Source organism: Syzygium oleosum, unplaced genomic scaffold (genome assembly GCF_021117445.2).
Source record: "Syzygium oleosum isolate NSW1041296 unplaced genomic scaffold, Sole_v2.1 Sole_v2.03, whole genome shotgun sequence".
Lineage (NCBI taxonomy): Eukaryota > Viridiplantae > Streptophyta > Magnoliopsida > Myrtales > Myrtaceae > Syzygium > Syzygium oleosum.
The window spans coordinates 1050319-1075288 of record NW_026607487.1 but is presented as its reverse complement, the minus strand read 5'-3'; the positions used below and the strand labels follow the sequence as shown (position 1 = coordinate 1075288).

At 39.4% G+C, this 24970-nt stretch overlaps 2 pseudogenes; both read left to right on the top strand.

The window, feature by feature from the left end:
* The first annotated feature begins 8636 nt into the window (after nt 1–8636).
* Nucleotides 8637–9870, top strand: LOC115661352 (galactinol synthase 2-like; annotated as a pseudogene).
* Nucleotides 9871–16087: 6217 nt separating this feature from the next.
* LOC115661882 (galactinol synthase 2-like) lies at nt 16088–24968 on the top strand (annotated as a pseudogene).
* The last annotated feature ends 2 nt before the right edge of the window (nt 24969–24970 follow it).

The following is a 24970-nucleotide window of genomic DNA, read 5'->3' as shown; positions in this document are numbered from 1 at the left end:
AGCCTCGCCTTGCCGGCGTCGGGCGAGGCCGGCCTCGCCCGGCCCAGGCGAGGCCGCCCTCGCCCGGCACGCCGGCGAGGGCCCCCTCGCCCGACGCCGGCGACCTCACGCCCGGCCCGGCCATGGCCGGCGGGGGAGGAAGAAAAAAAAATTAAAATATAAATTATAATTTTAAAAAACAGAAACAAAGAAAAAAGACAAAAGAGAAAAAGGAAAAACAGAAAAGGAAAAGGAAAAGAAAAAGAAGAAAAACAGAAATGAAAATAAAAAAAATAAAAAAAATACTATTCTTGTGATAGAACATTATTCAATATAAATTGTGATTAAAATGTAAATTGTACTCAAATTTAGGGACAAAAAGACAAGAGAGAAAGAGAGGGCTTCAACTTAATAAATTATCATTAAGCACATTACAATTCGTTACAACGATCTTAAAAAAAAAAGGAGTACAATATATATACCCTAAAATTATCCCAAAACCTAAGCATTCCATGCGCAGGGGACCAGAGGTCACATATCGTCGGATTATATTTCGGTTTTCCTAAGCCCACGTGGGCATACCCGGTATGAGAAACAAGAGTTCCCGAAATATTTGCCAACTCCAATAGTTCTTTTACCCTCAATCGTCACTACCCGTTCCAGTACCGATAGTGGTAGCGGTAGTATCTCCGTCGTTAAAGAATTCGGATTCATTATTTCAATCTATCTCTTGTTGCCGGTATTGAGCCTTCGTCCAATCAGCAACACAAGCTTGCATCTCCACTGATTCTGGATCTAATCTTGAACGATGTTCGTTCAAAATATTACCTCCGGTACTGAATGCTTGTTCGACCGCAACTGTGGAACAAGGGGTTGAAAAAATCTGTTTTGCAATAAGAGAAAGGATTGGGTATTGGCTTGCGTGCCTCTTCCACCAATCCAAAATAAAAAAAGCTGTACCACCTTCGGCTTCAGTAAACTCAAATAAAATGGTTAGATAACTCTCTAATTCAAAAATATTTCCTATTACTCCATTTTGTTTTTTTTGTCTATGTAATAAAAGTTGGTACCCTCTACTAATTTTACCTGTACTATCATTTTGTATCTCCGTAGATTGAGAAGATCTAATATCACCTAAATTATATTTAGTATAAAATTCATTATATAATTCTATTACTACGTTTTTAACCTCACGTACTATGGTTGTAACATTTGTCACATCATAATGTAAACATTGATAATACACACGCAAAAAATCATTTAAGCCATCCAATTTGCAACGCGGATCAAAAACACAATCAACTAAATAAATCATGGGAATTTCACTATAATAATGAAGCCATTTCATTTTCATTGCAACTATAGTATGTTGTAATTCAACATCATTTTCATATTCATCAAAAGTTCCGACAATATTAGTACACTCTACTAAAAATAAATGTGTAGTAGGATAATAAACACCAGTATAAGTTGCATCATTAAAAACCTTTAAAAGATCTAAAATTTTTTGGCAAATATGCCACTCTTGTGGGTATAAATTAATCTCAGGTATATTATTAGAAATGAATGCACATAATAAATCTTTATATGCTAAAGATTCACTAAGCAAGTGGAAAGTAGAATTCCAACGAGTTGGAACATCTCTTGGAAATCTTTTTGGCTTTTTGCCATTATCTCTACAAAATCTACCCCATTCTTTCATTTTTTTGGGATGTTTCCATAAAAATTGAATCGCCGTTTTTATTGGTTGAAGAAAAATATCAAGAGTTTTCAAACCATCTTGTACACATAAATTTAAAACATGACAAGCACATCTAATGTGAAAAAATTTTCCGCCAAAAGCGGGTTTACAAATATTTTCTAACTCGGCAATTGAAGCGGTATTTGCTGCGGCATTATCAAAACCAATTGAAAAAATTTTGTTAAGCAAATAATATTCTTCTAAAACTTGCCTAATTATTCTATAAATATTATTTGCCATATGATGATCATCGAAAACTCTAAATGCAATAACTCTTTTTTGAATAGTCCACTCGTCATCTATCCAATGACATGTTATGCCCATGTAAGAATGATTTTGCCAATGATCACTCCAAATATCACTACCTATATGCACGCATCCATTAAATTGCATAAAAAAGTTTTGTAAATCATTTTTTCCATTTTTGTAAAGATCTTTAATTACTCGTTTAATTGAATTTCTAGGAACACGTTTTGCTTGTGGAGCACATGCTTTTTGTACAAATTCATTAAAACCAAATCTTTCTCCAAAATTAAATGCTAAATGCTCAACGGAAATAAATTTGCCTAATTTTTCCTTATAAGTTTTTTCATTAAAACGAAATAAAGGGGAAGTGTTAGGATTGACGTACCCGGAAATTTGTTGTTGCCCGATATCGATTCCCGTTTCGGTTGGATGATGTCGTTTAAATGTTCCATATCCTTGTCCACCTGTATATTTATATATTTTTCCACAATATTTACAAATTATATCATACCTTTTTTGACCGATATCAAACATTTCCATTTTCGTGAAGTGATTCCAAATGTCAGATGTAAATTCCCGTTCCGCTTCCTTTGTTGTAGATATTTCAGCAGGAGGATGAAAACTTTCTTGCGTCGGGACGCGCTCCACATCGTGAAAAATGTTGATTTCATCATCTTGAAAATCTGCATATTCACGAGGATCAAAAGAATGATGGGATTCCGTCGCGATATTATTACCTTTGCCAGTTGGCACTCGACTTCCACTTGCCATTTTTCGAATGGATTGAGAGAATTGAGCGGATTAATTGGGAGAATTAAGAAAGAATTGCGTGGATTGAGAAAATTGAGAGAATTTCAAAGAATTTGAGAGAATTTCGAGTATTGAGAAAATTTGAGACTTGAGAGAAGAGAATTGGAGAGAATTTGAGAGAATTGTGTGTGTATTGTGAGAATTTGAGAGAATTTATAGGAAAAAAATAGAAGAAAATTTAGAATTAAAAAAAATAAAACATAACCGTTGCAAAATTGCAACGGTTATGTGTTTTTTTTTATTTATTAAAAAAACGCCCGTTGGGGCGTAGCCGTTGCCCTAACGGGCCGCAAGGCGCAAGGTGCAAGCCCGCAGCAGGGCCTGCACGTCTGCAGGCCCTGCTCCGGATAAATTTTTTTTTTTTTTTTTTTTTTGGGTTTGGCCGTTGGGCGTTGGCCCGTTGCATGGCAACGGGCTGCTGGCCTGCAGCTTTTTTTTTTTTTTTTTTCGCAAAACCGGCCCGGAACCGGCGGTTCCGGGCCGGTTCAAATTTTTCTAGAACTGGAACCGGGACCGTATGCCACGGGCCGGTTCCGGTTCCGAACCGCGGGCCCGGTCAACGGGCCGGGCCCGGGTTTGACCGGGCCGGTTCCGGTCCGGTTCCGGGCCAAAACCGGCCCGTGGCCACCTCTATGGTGATCAGATATGAGCTGCACTTGCATTCTTTCTGCACTTTCTAGAAAAAAATGATTCTCCTTGTCGTTCTTCATCGTTTCGAGGAGGTCGCTCTTGCTCTGCGGTTCGTGATCCACACCATCAGTGCTCTTACTGCAGAGCCCACTTCAATATCCATTTCAAAACGCTGACACTGGTCCACGTGGACCGGCAAGGCAAAGCCACGCGGCGTCATATGCGCCATTGGATGTGAAGGACTTCAGGCATTGGTCGGACCCAATCTTTCGGTCCATAGGTGTTATAATGTAACGTGGAAACTAATCAAATCTTGCAATTAAATCGATACGAAATTACTAGAAAAATAAATGAGAAATAGGAAAATGCATAAGAGATTTACGTGATTTGGTTCAAATGTCGGTACTTACTTCACGGGGAAAGTTAGCAGTAAATAATCTAATAATAATTGGAGACAATCGTTCACATGCTCGAGTATTGAATATTTCCTTTTACCTTTCTTTCGGGAACAAGAGGAGTCCAACTCTTGATCTTCATCGAACTTGGAGTTCCAATATTATCTTCAACAGAAAACAAACCCTTGAAAAGATTTCTAATCTAATTAGAATTCAAGAATTTATTTTGTAACAGATTTTGTTTAACAAATCAGTCTATATCCTCCAATCGAATCGGGTCTTGTACACGAGCCCAAACTTGAGACGTTAAACAGTCGGCATGAAACAGAGCTCCTAAATTCAAGTGGCTATCTCTGAAATGGCTTATATATATACATTTGATTCTTCCGGAATGAGACCGCACCAAGTCACGATCATTCTAAGATCACGAGGTTTCACACCGTCGATGCAACAAGCCTGTCCAAGCAGAAGAAGATTCGTTTCACTCCCTTTAGACTTTTCCCGGTCATTACTTGGTTCTAACCCATTCGTTTCGTGTCAGTACAACCTCGTGCTCACGATGTTGCAGTGTCACTCCGAGAACGTCGAGCTGGACAAGGTGAAGGTCGTTCATTATTATGCCGTGGGGTTGAAGCCGTGGCAGTACACTGGCAAGGAAGAGAACATGGACCGGGACGACATCAAGATGCTAGTGAAGAAGTGGTGGGATATCTACCATGACGAGTCCTTGGACTACAGGAATATCGTTGCTAGGGATGTAGCGGCAAAGCAAACAAAATGGAATCGATTCCTTGCGGCATTGGTGGAGGCCGGAGCTTTCCGCTTCAACCGCCCCGTCCGCAGCCCAGCTGTGCTTCATTAGGGGTTTTTTTTTATAAGTGTGTAGAGCAATTATAGAGTCAGCTGCAATTGGAATTAAGAACTCTTTCTTTTCCTTGAAAGGGAACGGTTTTCTTTTCCCTTGCATTTCCTTGATTTAGGGGTTGAAGATAAAGATTTCTCTTAATCATATTTTTTGTTATCTTTTGTTGAGTGATGTGTACAAATATATGTAAAACGAAATTTGAAATTAAAATATGTTTTTTTTATTTGTATATCTATAGTCGTAGAGTTTTTCTTTAATCTCGAAGGATACCTTTTCTTAGACTATCGTAAGAATATAATGGAGAACTACCAAAAGAAATTGCATCAATTTTTTTATAATCTGATTTTGGTAGTGTGAAGGAAATGCACTATGAAAAAAAAGGTCTAGGATAAGAGTAAACTCCATCACCAAACAGTTGATAGAAAATAATTACAAAAAAAGAAAGAAAGATTTCGGAAGAAGACTAAATAAAACAATCACTAAAGAAGGGGGAAGTTGGTGGTAAGATATGAGCTAGGGAGCACTTGCTTTCTTGCAAGGGATAATGACATAAATAGTCCCTGAACTTTGGCTAAATATGCAATTTGGTCCCTGAACTTTTAATTTGTTTAATTTAGTCCATGAACTTTAGTCTAATGTTCAATGTGATCCCTAAACTTTTGGTACATGTTCAATTTAGTCCCTGAACAATATGAAAATGTATAATATAGTCCATGAACTTGAATTAATGAAAGGACTACATTTAATATTTTTATAAAGTTCAGGAACTATATTGAATATGTATCAAAAGTTTAGGGACCACATTGAACAAATTGAAAGTTCAAGGATCACATTGAATATTGGATTAAAGTTCAAAAATTGGATTAAACAAATTAAAAGTTCAGGGACTAAATTGCACATTAAATCAAAGTTCAGAGATTATTTGTGTCATTTTCCCTTCTTGCAATGATTATATCATAGAAACTCATTAGGTGTTCTGTTTCAAACAATACTCCATCTCCTCTTAAATAACAACCTTATTTTTTTTTAACTAAAAGTATAATTCATTGTACCACAAGACATTTAACCCTCCCTTTGTTTTCATGTAATTTGGAGATGTCAAAAAGTAAAATTACTCTATATATTTAAAAATATATATTAGCCAAAGGACTCGTTTGTAAACTTGGTTTACAAAGTAACGTGTATGTATCTGATTCATGTCTCGATATATTACTCGTTTGTTCAAATATCTTTTATAGTTTGTCATGTTATTTCGAAGTTATTTTGTTTGCCATAGGCTCTTTAGAATTATATCCCAATAGCCATTTATATAACATTAAATCAATTCCGGGTTTTGGTTTTTTTTTTTTGGTAAAAAATGCATCCTTCCATTTCATTTAAGTAGATAAAGTGATAGCACAACCGAAATGGGTTTCAGCATAAAAAAAATCTAAAAGGGATTGAGGGGGATTGAAAACCCAGCACTGAGGAAGAGTCCCGCGAAGTTGAGCTTTAGCGATCTAATCCGCTGCATTATTTTGGGTTCTAGATCAGTGGGATAAACATTAAAAAGGCATACTAGAAAGCGAGGTCCGACATTCTTTTACGAGTACTTCCACGTCCCAAGGAGGTTGGTCTTTACACGTGATTGACTGAACTAAAGTAGAGTTGTCAGACTCCACTTCCACGGTTACTTCTCTCCCCATGCTCTCTCTTCTCCATTCTTTCATAAAGCGCATACCTTGAAGCAGTGCCAGGGCTTCCGCTTGAAGAGGCGATTGAGCCCGAATCAGACAAGCAAATTCCGGGTTTTGGTTTGAAAGTTAATAAAAATAGTATCTTCTTTTGTAATGTTCAAAGATCATCATCATCTCGAAAAAATCTTCGAAAGTCTTTGGGAGAACAAGTTGTCCAAGTGGACAACTAGGGTCTGCATAGGAACGTTTCTGTTCTCAGAAACAATTTCTGATCGGAAATAGTTTTTTCTATTTCTATTTCTATTTCTTGGAACAGTTTCTGAGCAAAAAATAGCGTTTAGTAATTGCACAAAATTTCTATTCCTGGAATAGAAAAAGAATATAAATGCGTTTAGGGTGCGAATGATCCATTTCTATTCCATGGACGAGTTTCTCCATTCTGGGCTACCGGCGGAAGACGGCGGGTGGCGGTGGGGGGCGGAGGACGGTGGTCGACGGCGACAGAGGATGGCGGCCGGCGGCGGGAGGCAGTGGAGCACGGCGGTCAGCTGCGGAGCACGTTGGCGTCGGGCGGCGATGACGACAGCAGGGGGCGGCGGCGGGAGGTGGCTGGCAGCGGAGGGTGGCCAGCGTCGGTTGATGGAGCACGGCGGCCGGTGGCGAAGGATGGCGGTCGATGGTGGGTGACCACCGGCGTCGGGTGGCCAGGGGCGGGAGGTGGCCGGCGGCCGAGGGCAACCAGCGCCGGGTGGTGGAGCACAATGGCCAGCGGCGGAGGATGGTGGCCGGTGGTGGGTGGTCGCCGACGGCGGAGGACGGCGACCGGTGGTGGGTGATCGCCGGTGTCGGGTGGTTGGCGGGGGGAGGCGGCCAGCGCCGGGTGGCGGCCGACGTCGGGCGATGGAGCAAGGCAGCCAGCGGTGGAGGATGGCGACCGATGGCAGGTGGCGACAAGCGTCAAGCGGCGGAGGACAGTGGTCGACGACAAGAGGCGGCCAGCGGGCGGCCGAAGGCGGCCAGCGGGCGGGAGGCGGAAGGCGGGCGTTGGCAGGCGGGCGGCGGCGGAAGGCGGGCGGTAGGTGGTGGCGAAGGATGGCGAGAGGCGACGGTGGACGGGTTGCGGCTGATGGATTGTTTCTTGTTTTTGGAGGATTCCAGAAAATATTGTTTCTTATTTTTGTTCCAGAAACAAAAAAGTAGATTTTTTTTGCTTCTTGTTTCTGTTCCAAATCTATTCCAGGATTACTTTTTTGTTCCAGAAACAAAAAAGTAAATTTTTTTTACTAAACGGATTTCTATTCTTTTTCTGTTTCGGGGAACAAAAGAACAGAAAAATAAAAAAACAGAAACGTTACTAAACAGACCCCTAGTCACCAATCTATTGGTTTTAGCTGCCATTAGTGTGTCTACAGAGACTCCAAGGACGCGCCCCTTTTAGCCACTAGATCATAAAAAAACAAAACTTTTGAGGGGACCACAATCAAAGTTAAGACGTTTCTGTCCTAGAATCTCGAGTTCATCTTTGTATTGGCTTCGAATTTTGCTGCCGAGATCGAAATTGGGGTTTCTTAGGGGAAATAGGGCTCGAATGGGAGGGACTGATTTGGGGATTTGAGAATTATGGATTCATTTGGGGCTTTAGTTGCTCGATCAAGAAATACGCCGTATATCGATCCACGTCGTGCCATCGTTTCGTTGAATATAAGTCCACGTCACGCCATCGCCGTTACGCGATGATTAATTTAGCAAATCTATTCTTTCAGAGGCTTACACAGCATGTTTGATAAATTCCAAATGGATGAACAAGTTTCAGATTGCGACGATCAAATTATAGAAAACCGTCGCGTGTTCTCTCTTGCCTACTCGAACGTGATAATACCCCCACCTCTATAATGACAAACTTATCTTTCACTAAAAGTACAATTACAATAGGTTTAGAACTCTTTTAATAATTCTCCTCCGATTGCACACTTCACCAGAGTAGCCGATGCATTAAAATGCCGATTCTTCCTTAATCGGTCATTTGGTAAGGTCCCCTGCAAGCTCTCGTTAACAAGTTCCTCCATAGCAATTCGCACCTTGTGTTTCCTAAACCTTGCAATTTAGGTTCTCAATAGTTTAGGCAGACATTACTTTTTATTTATTTATTATATAGCATTACTACTATTATTCTATAGGACCTCCCAGACTAAAGCGGCTGTGTCATGACGTGTCACGATTATCTCTTGCAATTTATCACCTTAATTAAAAAAAATTTGATTTCCCAAGTCTACTACATAAACGTTTTCATCCCGTCGTGCTAACCCCATCAACTCGATCTAAACCAAGCGATTGCGAGCAAGAGCGCACGCAAACACACTTTCCCAGCAACAAAATGGCTCCTACGATCGCCGATGCCGCCGCCGATGCTGCCGTGAAGCCGAAGCTGGAGAACCGACCGAGCTGTGCCTTTGTGACGTTCTTGGCCGGGAACGGCGATGACGTGATGGGTGTGGTTGGGCTGGCCAAAGGGCTGAGGAAGGCGAAGAGCAAGTACCCGCTCGTGGCGGCGGTCTTGCCGAATGTGCCGGAGGATCACCGGAAGATCCTTGTGAATCAGGGCTGCATCGTGAGGGAGATCAAGCCGGTCTATCTGCCGGAGAACCAGACCCAGTTTGCCATGGCCTATTATGTGATCAACTATTCCAAGCTCAGAATTTGGAAGGTATGTGCTTGCTTTTCAAATGCTTCTTGAGCATGTTAAGAGCTTTTCTCCACGTTGTTGAGCAGTACTTTTGGCCTGCTGATGTTTTGAGCGAGGATTGATGTGGATCGCATCGTTGATCGGGTTTTCGTTTTGATTGCACAGTTTGTTGAGTACAGCAAGATGATCTACTTGGATGGAGCCATTCAAGTCTTTGACAACATCGACCACCTCTTTGATCTCCCGAACGGCTTCTTGTACGCCGTCATGGACTGCTTCTGCGAAAAGACCTGGAGTCACACCCCTGAGTACCAAATTGGTTACTGCCAACAGTGCCCCTACAATGTCCACTGGCCCGACCATATCATTCCTAGGCCGCCTCTCTACTTCAACGCCGGCATGTTCGTGTACGAGCCGAACCTCAAGCCTACAGCAAATTGCTCGACACCCTCGAGATCACACCTCCGACTCCATTTGCTGAGCAAGACTTCTTGAACACGAACTTCAGGTACGTTTACAGACCAATTCACAACGTGTACAACCTCGTGCTCGCGATGCTGTGGCATCATCCCGAGAACGTCGATCTCGACACGTTCAAGGTCGTTCATTATTGCGCCGCCGGGTCGAAGCCGTGGCTGTACACGGGCAGGGGGGAGAACATGGATAGGGACGACGTCAAGATGTTGGTAAAAAGATGGTGGGATATTTTCGACGATGAGTCATTGGACTATAAAAACGTGGAGGCGGCTGAGGAAGCGGCGAAGCAAGAGATATGGGAGCGCAGCTTCGCGGCGCAATCGGAGGAGGCCGGAGAGAACTGCATCACCGGCGCACCCGCGGCATAGATGTAGAGAGTTAGGACATGTGCTGTGCTTACTTGCTTGAATAAAAGCACAGTTGTATGGTAACGTTGTAATTTCCCTTGAATTCCCTCATTTTGCCGATACGATATCCTTAAATAAATTGGTCAAACACCCGACAAAGTTAACCTGATTGTTGTGCTGATCGAGCATCAATTCCACCAATTGCTCGAACTCGATCCTCGATCTCGTCCCAATCACCTTCTTCAAATAGCCAACGTACGCCTGAAGCCCTTCGTCCTCCGGCCCCAGCGGGCAACACAGCCGAATGAAGCGGAGAACCGTGGCGTGATCCCGCTCGCTGATCCACGGCGGCAGCCAGCCGCTTCCTCACGATCCCCTCGAGCTGCTTCTTCGAGGCCATCATCTGGTCCCACCCACGCGGATCCCGCCCGTACTTGGCGTCGATCTGCAGGAACCTCTCGACGCACTTGGCGGCGGACTCGTTGTCCTCGTGGCCGAGCGCCTTGCCGGCCCCCTCCATGCAGTCGTTCCTCTCGACGATGGCGTCGAGGTGGAGGAGGGTGGAGTTGACGCGGGACTGGGCGAGGTCGAGCTCGCGGACCTTGCCGCTGACCTGGTCGGCAAAATCTTTGACTAAATGCTACTAGAAAGATAAGATTCGTCCATATGACAGAAAATGAGGTGGCATCCTCATCTGAATATTATCGTGTTACTTAGAAAGTACCCCGTGGTTGTACAAAACCGTCTTCAAATGTACATTTTCCTAAGATTCCCTCGCAAAAGGAAGGAGGAGGTTCGAGGCAGGATCCAAAGAGATGCCCTCCTCAAAAAGATTGGAAAAAACAAGACCGAACCCTCCTCTTCAATCTGCTCAAATTGCTTCTCGTTACGCTTATTTCCAAACACATGGCGCACACCAAGAAAATGGTGGCGTGCAGTTGGGTGGCGGTGCCGGGTGGGTTGGCGGCGAGTAGCAGAAGGCAGCCGATGAACGTAGGTGAGGGCGTGATCGGAGACTTTTTAAATTTTCGGAAAAGTTTAATATTAATTTAAATTATTTATTTCAAATTCTTCGTTTATTTTGTTCACTCAATATCTATTAATAGCCATGTCACCGCCATGTCATCACTTTGTAAGCTAGAACTGGTATAGCTTTAACAAGTCTAACTCTACTCTTAGATAGATGGGCCATCGATTTAGATGTCATCACAGTCTGTCACATCACCTTTTTAATAACTTTTTAATTGGTTCTTTTTTCACAACAAGAGCTTTCGCATCTTACAAAGTGAATCAATCTTAGATCTTTGTTTGAAACATGCATGTATATAAATGGAAAAAATTATTCAAAAAGTCATAAACATATTAGACGATAATCAATTCAATCATAAATCTTTTAATTATATTAATTTAGTCATAAATCTTTTGTCACTTTGCCAATTTAGTCATAAAATCATAAATTTAGATTTTCTAGCCAATTTTTGGCTAGAAATCGCTTACGTGGCAGTGTAGTCACGTGACCGTCCCACGTGGCATAAGCTGTACCGACATTATAAATTTTGTTTAATTCTTTTAGTTTTTTTAATTTTTTCTTCTTTTTTCCTTTCTTGTTCTTTTTTCTTTTTTTTTCTTTCCTTTTTCCCTATAGTGGCCTATCGACCGATGGAGGAAGAAAGAAAAATAAAGAAGGAAAAAGATAAGATAAGATAAAAAAGATTAAAAAAAAATTGCAAATGTTATCCACGTAAGCACCAACTGTGCCACATAGGATAGTCACGTCAGTGAATTTCGACGAAAATTCATCGGAATGACTAAATTAACAAATCATCAAAACTTTAAAATTGAATTTGCATAATTAAAAACTTGATTTAATACTAAATTGATACAACAAAAAAAGTTATGACTAATTTGATCGCCGTACAATAAGTCCACTACTTTGTGGACACTAGTGGGACTCGGTGGCGGCCCCACCCGCCGACAAGAAACTGGTTTGTGCGATACAGTTGGCGCGAGGCATATCAATCGTTGGATTGTGTAGGTCCGATGTGGGATCCATGAGGTCGGACCCAGACAATCCAAGGGATCACATCCACTGGGGCCACGAGTGCAGTTAATAATTATGCCGTACCAAGTACAATTTTCCATAAATGTAGCCATGTTGCTTTCACGAGATTTTAGGTACTATATTATGCTCGTATATACTGTAAAATCCACTTTTTAATTCATGGCATAGAAGTATGTGATTATTCCAGCGTATTAAAATACCTATCATTCTTTTTATTTTTATAAACGATATAAATAATTATTTTATAAAACTTTGTTAAATCATTCGTTTTTCACGAAATAAACGGATATTTCAAAGTCTAACCGACATCGGCTCCCCAACCTCATCCAACCTCACCGACGTCGTTTTTATGGCCGATGAGAAAACACTTCGATAGATTTCGGAATGATTACGCAACCGCTAGAGCGGCACATCACTTGCAATTTCAACTTCACTTAGTGGTGCCCAACTGTAAAGGGGATTGTGACATATCCTCTTTTATAATTTCAAGTTGGATTCATACCATTCATGAATTTCTTATCAATCCGTATATTATTGACAGGTGCACCAACTAGTTATGGCTCAAATCAAATATCCCATAACAAATGAGAGGAATTCTTATGGTAACACTCGGAAATTATGATTGCGCTCGGTTACCCCTTGCCCATTCTTCTACTAATAACAACAAAAATCAATGCGCACAGGGCCACGAACTCATGTTATTCCCAGCATTATACTAGTGATAACCTTAGTAACTAAATCTGCCTCTAATACAATGCGAGATCGAAAATATCGTTTTGATTCGAGAAATATCGTACTATGTCACTTTTGTTTGCTTCCCGTGTCAATGTAGATCGATTTTTAACAGTCTTCATTGACGGAGCTTTGACGGAAGGTAAATATGTCACAAGGGTACGAGTCTAGGATTTTCGATGTCACTGAAAAAAGTTTAGGGTAAATGTATCATAGTGAACATAATTTAAGGTTTTTGGTGCCTTTTGCTCTAAGATTAATCCTAAGGTTTAAGGCTCCATTGAATTTCATAAAAATAGATTTAGGAGTACTTGTGCAATTTTCTCCATTTATAGTAATGCTAAAGGAAAGTTTGATGACCGATTTAGTGAAACTATTCTCCATTTTTTAGCTACCATTTTGATTAATCGATTACTAAAATAACGGATTTGGTGGTACTAGGGGTGAGTATAGTTTTAGGGTAGAACCTAAAACCTGAGAACCGAGCCGGTAGGAACTTGTCCGGTTCCAGGTTCCAAGACATGCAGGGTAAGTTCTAAATACTAAAAGTTGGGGAATCTGTTTCGACGGGTAGGTTCCAAGTTCTAGATAGGTGGAATCTGGAAATTAAAATCTAGAACTTGGAACCTTGAATAAGTTTTTGTGTTTTTTTTATCTATATCTTCACACGATCTTGCAGTATTTCATAGTGTTTAATGATGAATGTATAATCTGGAACCACTAGTTTAAGCTTCCATTTTATGAATGAGACTTTTACTTTGTCAATATTTTATATTATCCATGTGTCTAAATATAAATTGTTATGTGAAATCTAGGTAGACCCTAGAACTGATTTTGGAACCCGTGACAAGGTAGGTTTTAGTTTCAATGTATGCAGGGTAGGTTTTAGGTTCTAAAAAACGAGAAACATGTTCTAATGGGTAAATTCTAAGTGAAATCTATATGAAATCTGGAATAGCTCACCCTTAAATGGATCCACCTCTTCTTGCTCTAACTTACATAACCGGAAAAAAAAAAAAATTGGAAAGGGAGGCCTCCCAAGAAGGTGCCCTTTTGCACCACGTTTCCTTGCGCCGTCCTTTGAATGGGGAGTGGACACATGGACTGTGGAGGAGCCATGTGAGCCACGCAGCGGACGCTTCAGGAGATACCGGTGGGATTCCACAGCATTTTTAAGCCGCCAAACTTGACAAAGGCTCGTGACTGCGAGTCAATTTAAAATGTGACAGACCACGAAGGATCTCCAAAGATTCTCCTGGAATCCCACCAAAAGTGTTAAACATAAATAAATCCGAATTTGAGTCAAAATAAGTAAATAAATAAATATTAGAGCAAGAAGGGTCATTTGATTCTCTCTGCTCAGTGCTAGCTGGAGCGCACGAGTTTTGATAAATTAATAACCATTCTGTGCAATCAAACAAAACATTAAAAAAAAAAACATTCTGTCTACCAAAATATACCCAAATAATATTTTATAGGATTTATTACCCAAGATCTTCGCTAAGCTTGTACAATGTGCCTTGTGCACATTATGTCGTGCGTTCTAATTTAGTTCTAGTCACTCTCCTTTGTGGACATTTGCCTTTTTTTAGTAGCATAACATTAATCAAATATAGATTAACATGCAACTGACATCTTACCAAATCTGCAGAAATGCAGATTAACATGCAACTGATATTTTACCAAATCTGCACAACTAATATTTAATACTGACTATTCAAAGTAACAAAATATTAAAAACGATCAATGAGGACCAATAAAGGGAAATATACATAATCACACAAAATTTTCTAAATATATCTCTAACATCATCCCCCCAAACTCAAGATAATTTGAAAAATGCCAACTTGAGTTTGGAGAATAGATCTAGAAAACACTCAGGTGGATGTGTCTTGGTGAAGACATCAACAGACTGTTCAGTAGATGAAGTAGAGACAAGTCGAACGATGCCACAAAGAATGCGATATTGGATGAAATGACAGTTTTATTTAAATTTACTTGGTGCGTTCATGAAAAACATCATTATTTGCAATTTGCATAGCACTTCGGTTGTTGCAATAAATGACTGCTCCGCTATGATGACGTACTCCCATGTCATCTAGTAGCCACATCAACCATAATAACTCCAATGTCATATTAGTAAGAGCTCGATATTCCACTTTTGTACTAGAACAAGCAATAGTGGTTTGTTTCTTGCTACATCATGAGATAAGTGAGTCACCCAAAAAGAAACAGTAGCCCATAGTGAAGCGACAGTCTTGAGGGTCACCAACTTAGTCAGCATTAGAATATGCTGCAACTCCAAGGTAGAATAAGCAGAAAAGTGACGGCCATAAAATAACATAATATTGACGTAGTAAAGAATTCAAAGGACTACATCAAAACGAGTTATATGAGGCGCACTTATGTACTGACTAACAATATCAACAACATAGGCGATGTCAAGACAGGTAACATTAAGATATAGAAGACTGCCACCATGGATCATGTGCAGTTAATAATAATGTCGTGCCAAGTACAATTTTCCATAAACCTAGACACGTTGTTTTAATTATTTATCAATTTGACTTGTGGAGATTTCGAGATCCGCTAAAATTTTCAACTAACAAATGTGACCTTAACAAGTCCAACTTACATCCCCACCTAGCTCTTAAGATGCTTCATACAAAAAATTGAAAATTTATTATTCTCATATATGTCTACAAAAGCATTCCTGCATGTGATATAATTCATTAACTTGCAAAAATTGCGACACTTGCTTTCACGAGATTTTAGGTAATTTATATGCTCGTATACACCGTGAAATCCACCTTTTAATTCATGGCATAGAAATATGAGATCATTCCAGCACAGACAATAGCTACCTCGGATGAAAGCTACTTCTAATTCACGGCTTAGAAGTAGGTTTCTTCACGTGGGTATCCCTTGATCATAAGAAGGTATCTATAGAAGGTGGTCCATGAATAGTGATCGACTAAATATTATTCCAATAATTAATTTTAGTCAACACAAGCAGGTACACCAAATTTTTTTTCTTCTTCTCTTGGCAATTCCAATATATTAATATACATGTCCAATGACATTGAAGCTTCGTGCGCCGGTCAAATCCACAATTTTCTCCCGTATCCCATCTCACGTGTGGAAAGCCCAAAACGGTACCGTTTGGTACAGAAGCTGCTCTTCTCTTTCTCCAAAGCAGAATACGTGGGTCTCTCATTGTGGACAATGTGGACTGCCATCATCCCTTTGGTCAGTGTATCCAGCCCCATCCCTTGTGTTACTTGTCCCAAATCAAATCCATAATTTAATTATAAATACTGATTATAACTTTTGGCATGCAGCTCCATACCACCTTAGTTGTTTTCTCTAATTAAGAATTATTTCCTAAACTCCATATAAACCGTGCCAAACCCAAGCATATGTTCACTCGCTCTTCCTGAAATCCTCTTCTCATTCTCTAAAACCTTCTCACTTCTTCTCAGCACTCGATCCTTTCCTTCCTTCCTTCCTAGTTTAAGAACCAACTGGAGAAATATGGCTTCTAAGCTCGCCACCTTGTTTGCCAAACCGTCGAAACACAAGAAGCGGCTCAGCTGGGCCTACATCACTTTGTTGGCCGGGAACGGCGATTACGTACATGGTGTGGTTGGTTTGGCCAAGGGGCTGAGGAAGGTGGAGAGCAAGTACCCGCGGCAGTCTTGCCAGATGTGCCCGAGGATCATCGGAAGATGCTGGTGGATCAGGGCTGTACCGTGAGGGAGATCGAGCCGGTTAATCCGCCAAAGAACCTGACTGAGTTTGCCATGACCTACTATGTCATCAACTACTCCAAGTTTAGGATTTGGAAGGTATGCTCAGTTTATAAGTTTGTCGATTACTTTCGTCTCTATCTAATTTTCATTTACTAATTTCTTGTCCTTCAGGCTGGTCATTGAATGTTTTGTTGTTAGGAAAAAGAGGGAACAACTTTTCAGATTTTGAATTGTAGTTTTGGAGAGATTTATGTTAATTAGGAGACAACAGTATGATCACAGTGATCACCAGATTTTTATAAGTTCTGTTTATATCACAGTGACTATCAACCATTAAGTTCATGAAAGAAATAGTGGAAACCCAAGTTGTCGTTAGATCATGTAAGTTTCATGAAACAATTAATGACTCTATGGCTACGCATGGCAACTTGCCAAATAGTGTTTGATTCTGTTCTTTTGTTCCCAGAATCAGTTTGGGAATAGAAATCCGTTTGTTTAATTTTTTGATTAAGGGCACAAATTCTTGCAAATTTGTACCCGAATCGTTTTGGAGAAGAATCAAGAATAAAAAAAGTAGCTTCTTGATTCGGGAACAAAAATGAGAATCAGTTTTTTTTTCTTCTTTTTTCTTGGTTTTTAATATAGCTTCTAATGTCTGGCGCGAGGCCACCCTCAGTATCTGGCGAGATTAAAATATTTTAATAAAAAAAATTTATCGGCCATGGCCAGCGACCAGGCCATGGCGAAAAAAAAATATATTATTAATAAAAAAATTTTTACCGGCCATGGCTAGTGACCAGGCCATGGTGAAAAAAATAAAAAAAATAATTTCAATAAAAATATTATTAATAAAAAAATATTTATAAAAAAAATATTTTACCGGCCATGGCCAGCGACCAGGCCATGGCGAAAAAAAAAGAAAAAAATTTTTACTAAAAAATTTTTAAAAAAATTATTTATAAGAAAATTATTTACTGGCCATGGCAAAAAAAATAAAAAAATTATTTTTAATAAAAGTATTATTAATTAAAAAATATTTTACCGACCATGACCAAGAAGGAGGAGAAGAAAAAAAAGAAAAGAAAGAAATATTAAAATATTTAAAATGTTATTAAAATATTATTAATAAAAAGAAATTTTATGCCATTACCAAACGCATTTCTGTTCTTTTACTATTTCAGGAATAGAAATTTTGGGCCGTTACCAAACGCCTTCAAATGCTCAGAATCAATTCCCGGGCACAGAATCAAAAAGAATCATTTCGACTGTAACTGCTCCCTAGCACGGATTGGTTGCCATGCGCACCTATAACCCGTATCCGCGCAAGGATTTTTTACTCGCAATCTTTTCTTCGATGTCCTGATATCGCGATCGAAATCCTATTAACTTGACGTGTTTCCCAGAACAGTTTTTGAGAGTATCATTTTGATGGATGTGGCTCAATGCGTATACTCCGTACTTTTCACCAATTCACCAAAGGTTACTAACCTGGGTTTTCCAATTGCAGTTCTCGGAGTACAGCAAGATGATCTATTTGGATGCAGACATCCAAGTCTTCCACAACATAGACCACCTCTTCGACCTCCGGGATGGCTGCTTCCATGCGGTCATGGACTGCTTCTGTGAGAAGACTTGGAGTCACACCAAACAGTACCAAATTGGGTATTGCCAATAGTGCCCTGAAAAGGTCCAGTGGCCCGACTACCGCGGTCCACAGCCGTCACTTTACTTCAATGCCGGCATGTTCGTGTTTGAGCCAAATCGCAAGGCGTACCGCAATTTGCTCAGGATGCTCAAGATCACACCTCTAACTCCTTTTGCTGAGCAAGACTTCCTGAGCATGTACTTCAAGGACATATACAAACCAATTCCCAATGTGTATAACCTTGTGCTAGCAATGTTGTGGCGTCATCCTGAGAAAGTCGAGCTCGACAAGGTCAAGGTCGTCCATTATTGCACTGCAGGGTCCAAGCCATGGCGGTATACGGGCGAGGAGGAAAAAATGGATAGGGATGATATCAAGATATTGGTGAAGAAGTGGTGGGACATTTGTTGGAAATATGGGATAAATTGATGGGTGAATGAATGAGAAATTGATGCTCAAATAACACCATTGAGTTGGAAGTGGGAAGTGGAAAAATACTAGTCCCACATTGAAAAAGAAAGAAGGCTATGAAGTGCTTCATATACAGTTACATTCATTTGAAGTGGTAACTATCATAGCACAAACATTATGTCTCGCGTGCAGGCACAGGGGGGTGCAAATCCGACGCCTGACAAGTTGAATCGCGCCGAGCCCAATTTTGCCTTCTGATTTATTTTCAACTCAAGCTGTTACAAATTTTAATTTGTAACTTAATGGCGTTAAATTGTGTTGTTATGGAATTAATTTTATAACGGCATATTTAATCAGCCTTTATTCTCGATGCGTATTAATTTTATAACGGCAGATTCAATCAGCTGTTATTATTCCCGAAACGCTCCCCCTTGACCTTGTAAATAGATGCCTTCCCATTCTATTTTAAAAAATCATCGAATTATTCCTCTCTTTCAATTCTCTGCATTTTTGCACTGTTTTTCGATAGTGTTCGATTCCGGTTTGTTCAAGTTCGCCGAAAGCTTTGAAGTGCCGATTTCTTCTTAGCTGTCAACCGTTGTGTCCTGGGAGACAGACGTTCGCGAAACCTCATACGTATGCTGGAGGGAATGAATCTGTTTTAAGGAAACTGTGTCGAACACAGGCCTCGGTATCCATTTGTATCGATTCCAATTCTGTTATTGTAATTTCATTTCTTTACAATTCTGTATTGTTCGTAATATTTATACTAATGCCAATTTGAATTTCGCAACAATCTTAAAACAGATTCGTGCTTTTAAAAAAAAAATCAAATGGCTACTGGAAACGAAGTTGTGGACGTGGCTGCTGACAACATCGCCAAAGACTCTGCCTATGCCTCAGCTATCCAACTGCCTAGCTCATCCTCTGTTCCTTCTGCGGTTTCTGTCCACCATGGTGAGAAACCTGAAAAGTTCAATGGATCGAACTTTAAAAGGTGGTAGCAAAAGATGTTGTTTTATTTAACAACTTTGAATCTTGCGAGATTCTTGACTGAGGAAGCTCCTAAGTTATCCGATGGAGAGACAGATAAGCAAGCCTTCAACGCTGTTGAAGCCTGGAAGCACTCTGACTTCCTGTGTAGGAACTATGTCATGAATGGTTTACATGACTCATTGTACAATGTCTATTGTGCAATAAAGATGGCAAAGGAGTTATGGGAAGCCCTGGACCGGAAATATAAAATAGAGGATGCCGGAGCAAAGAAATTTGTTGTCGGTCGATTCCTTGATTATAAAATGGTGGATTTTAATACTGTAATAAGTCAAGTACAAGAAATTCAAGTGATCTTGCATGAAATTCAGGCTGAAGGAATGAACTTGAGTGAAACCTTCCAAGTGGCTGCTATTATTGAAAAGCTACCTCCTGGGTGGAAGGATTTCAAGAACTATCTCAAGCATAAGCGAAAGGAAATGAACCTGGAAGAGCTGATTGTTAGACTTCGAATCGAAGAAGACAATAAAGGATTTGAATGCAAAGGGTTCAATCTTACTACAGCTAAGGCAAATGTTGTGGAGCTTAGGCAAGGCCACAAGAACAAGAAGATTGCCAAGCCAAAGTTGGGACCAAAAGGAGGAGTTTCCAAGAATAAGTTTTAAGGAAAATGCTTCCACTGTGGCAAAATGGGGCATAGATTTGTGGATTGCAGACTTCCGAAGAAGAAGAATTATAAGACAAATATGGTGAGTGGCATCGCTCAAGACGTGTTAAACATAAACTTTTCTGCAATGATTTCTGAAGTAAACTTAGTTGGGTCCAATCCGAAGGAATGGTGGATTGACACTGGTGCCACTAGGCACATATGCTCTAATAAAGACCTATTCACAAATCTTGAACCAATTAATAGGGAAAAGGTTTTTATGGGAAACTCTGCCTCTTTTGCTATCGAAGGCCAAGGGAAGGTACTACTAGAGATGACATCTGGAAAAGAGCTAACTCTGAACAATGTCCTATATGTGCGAGAAATTCGAAAGAACCTGGTCTCTGGGTCTCTGTTGAACAAGCATGGATTTCGTATGGTGTTCGAGTCAGTCAAAGTTATTTTGTCTAAATCTAGAATGTATGTGGGGAAGCGATATGTATCTGATGGGCTTTTTAAGTTCAATGTAATGACAATTATCAATAAAGATAATAAGTCTTCCGTTTATTTGCTTGAGTCTTCCAATTTATGGCATGGTAGACTAGGACATGTTAATTATGATACATTGCGTAGATTAATTAACTTGGAACATATACGTTCATTCCAAATTGACTCAAAACATAAATGTGAAATTTGTGTTGAGGCAAAATTAACGAGATCATCATTTCAAACAATTGAAAGAAACACTGAACCCCTTGAATTAATTCATAGTGATGTTTGCGATTTGAAATTCATACAAACGAGAGGTGGTTATAATATTTTATTACCTTTATCGATGATAACACTAAATACTGCTATGTGTATTTGCTTAAAAGCAAAGATGAAGCCTTAGAGAAATTTATTCTCTATTAAAATGAAGTTGAAAATCAACTTAATAAGAAAATTAAAAGATTGAGAAGTGATAGAGGTGGCGAGTATGAAGTACCAATTGGTGAATTATGTGCACAACATGGAATTATACATGAAATAACTGCGCCTTACTCTCCTCAATCAAATGGTGTTGCTGAACGTAAAAATCGCACATTGAAAGAAATGATGAACGAGATATTACTAAATTCAGGTTTGCCTCAAAATATGTGGGGAGAAGATATATTGTCAAGCAATTACCTTTTAAATAAGGTACCTCGAAAGAAAGAGGATAAAACCCCTTATGAGTTATGGAAATGTAGGAGACCATCCTACAAACACTTACGAGTGTGGGGGTGTCTTGCAAAAGTGGCGGTTTCAATACCAAAGAAGACAAAGATAGATCCTAAGACGGTGGACTGTATCTTTATAGGCTATGCACATAACAGTAATGCATATCGATTTCTTGTACATGAATCTAAAATTCTAGATATACACAAGAATACAATCGTGGAATCTAGGAATGCATCATTCTTTGAAAATGTATTTCCTTGTAAATCCAATGATGGATCAAGTTCATCAAATGAAAGAATGAAACTATGAATGAAGAAAGTCATGATTCGGCTCATGAAATTCATGACTCAGATCATGAACCAGAACCGAGACGTAGCAAAAGAGCAAGAGTGGAAAAATCTTTTGGAAATGATTTTCTAACTTATTTGTTAGAAAAGGAACCATTAAATTATGCACAAGCTGTGAATTCTTCTGAGGGACATCTATGGAAAGAAGCAATAAAAAGTGAAGTTGATTCTATTTTGCAGAATCATACTTGGGAGCTAGTGAAACTTCCTCCTGGGTGTAAGCCTTTAAAGTCCAAATGGATTTTTAAAAAGAAAATGAAAGCAGATGGCTCCATTGATAAGTATAAAGCTAGACTTGTGATCAAAGGATACAAACAACGAGAAGGCTTAGATTACTTTGATACTTATTCTCTTGTGAAGAGAATAACCTCCATTAGGATGATACTTGCAATGGCAGCATTGCAAAATCTAGAAGTACATCAAATGGATGTAAAAACAGCTTTCCTAAATGGTGATTTGGATGAAGAAATCTACATGGAACAACCTGAGGGTTTTATAGTTCCAAGACAAGAAAGGAAAGTCTGTAAATTGGTGAAATCATTGTATGGCCTAAAACAAGCACCAAAGTACTGGCATGAAAAGTTTGATAATGCAATGATTACTAATGGATTTAAGATCAATGAATGTAATAAATGTGTATACATTAAAGAGACAACAAATGGCTATGTCATTTTGTGTCTTTACGTAGATAACATACTAATTGTCAGTAGTGATGATAAAATGATCAAATCTATCAAATATATGTTGAATTCAAGAATTGACATGAAAGATATGGGACCTACTGATATGATTTTAGGAATTAAAATCAAATGAACGTCAGAAGGTCTTATTTTAAACCAATCACACTATGTGGACAAGATTCTTGAAAAATTCAACATGAATGATTTTGGTATTGCTAGAACACCATTAGACAATAGTCTTCATCTGTCCAATAATAGAGGAGAGGGTATTTCTCAAGTAGAGTACTTTATAGTTATTGGAAGTCTAATGTACTTAATGAGTTGTACTAGACCAGACATTGCCTATACGGTTAGTAAATTGAGTAAATATACGAGTAATCCGAGTGCTGACCATTGGAAAGCAATAGTGATAGTATTAAGGTACTTACAATTTACTCGGAATTATGACATGGATTATACCAGATACCCAGCTATTTTAGAAGAATATAGTGATGTGAACTGGATATCTGATATAAAAGACTCAAAATCTACTAGTGGATATGTATTCACACTAACAGGAGCAGCCGTATCTTGGAAATCCTGTAAACAAACTGTTATAGCCAGATCCATAATGGAATATGAATTTATAGCTTTAGATAAATGTGGTGAAGAGGTTGAATGGCTACGCCATTTCTTAGAGGATATTCCAAAATGGCAAAAACCTGTGCCACCAATAAGTATACATTGTGATAGTCAATCTGCGATTGGAAGAGCACAGAGTAATATGTATAATGGTAAGTCTAGACATATACGTCGTAGACATAATACCATTAGACAACTACTCTCAATAGGAATTATCTCTATTGACTACGTAAAGTCAAGGGATAATATTGCGGATCCGCTAACCAAAGGGTTAAACATAGAGTTAGTTGAGAAATCGACAAGAGGAACGGGACTGAAGCCCATGAAAGAATAAGTTGATATAAAGGAAACCCAACCTAGTTGACTGGAGATCCCAAGATCTAGGTTCAAAGGGACAACCTAATTATATAAACTTAGTGATGTCATTGTGGGGATTATCTCTAAAACCATTCCTATATAAAATATCAGTGATATTGTAAAGAAAATGATAGCAATTTTGCTTTAATGATTCTTAAGTGGAGTAAACAAATTACTCAAAAATTAAGTAATCACCTATGTGAGAGAGAAGTGGAGCTGCTTCAAAGGAGAATTATTTAAGGACTAAATTCTTTAAAAACTCTTGCAGAACCAGGTTGATGTTCATGGTAAAAACGAACATAACTATGAAAACTGAACAAACGTTTAGATGATTCCTATGTGAAGTGTATGGTTCATTTACATAAGAAAGCTGGATAGTTCAAGGACATCATGTCTACTGGACAACTAGTAAAGTATATATACTTTCACAAGGGAAGGTTCAAAGGGTAACACCTACCTATCCTATGCAGGTTTCAATTGTTGAACACTATCACAGAGTCAAAACTAAAACAATTTTCATTCATGTGGGGGATTGTTGGAAATATGGGATAAATTGATAGGTGAATGAATGAGAAATTGATGCTCAAAGAACACCCTTGAGTTGGAAGTGGGAAGTGGAAAAACACTAATCCCACATTGGAAAAGAAAGAAGGCTATGAAGTACTTTATATACAGTTACATTCATTTGAAGTGGTAACTATCATAACACAAATACTATGCCTCGCGCGCAGCCGCAGGGGGTGCAAATCCGACACCCGATAAGCTGAAACTTGGGCACGATTGCAGGGCCGAAAAGTGGGCTTTGCGACGAGCCCAATTTTGCCTACTGATTTATTTTCAACTCAAGCTGTTACAAATTTTAATTTGTAATGTATGATTAATAGCAGGTTAATGGCGTTAAATTGTGTTGTTACGGAATTAATTTTATGATGGCATATTTAATAAGCCGCTATTCCCGATGCATATTAATTTTATATCGGCAAATTCAATCAGCCATTATTATTCCCGAAACGCTCCCCCATGACCTTGTAAATAGATGCCTTCCCATTCTATTTTAAAAAATCATCGAATTATTCCTCTCTTTCAATTCTTTGCATTTTTGCACTGTTTTTCGATAGTGTTCGGTTCCGGTTTGTTCAAGTTCGCCGAAAGCTTTGAAGTGCCGATTTCTTCTTAGTTGTCAACCGTTATATCTTGGGAGACAGACGTTCGCGAAACCTCATACGCGTGCTGGAGGGAACGAATTTGTTGTAAGGAAACTGTGTCGAATACAGGTCTCGGTATCCATTTGTATCGATTCCAATTCTGTTATAGTAATTTTATTGCTTTATAATTCTGTATTGTTTGTAATATTTATATTAATGTCAATTTGAATTTCGCAAAACATTTACCACGATGAGTCCTTGGACTATAAAAATATTGTTGCTTGAGACAAAGCTGCGAAGCGAGGGAAGTTGGAGAGGCTCCTCGCGGTGTTATTTGAGCCCGAAGTCGTGCCTTACATGACCGCCCCGACTGCCGCGTAGCTGTTAAAGAGCTCAGGGGATGTCAAATAAGTTTGTGATGGGATTTTAGTGCCTTAAGTGCAGTTTGGAGTTGATATTTTTCTTCCTTTAAATGAAAGCTCTTTGTACCTCCTTACATTTACTTGATTTCTAGAGGTCTGAAGTGAATT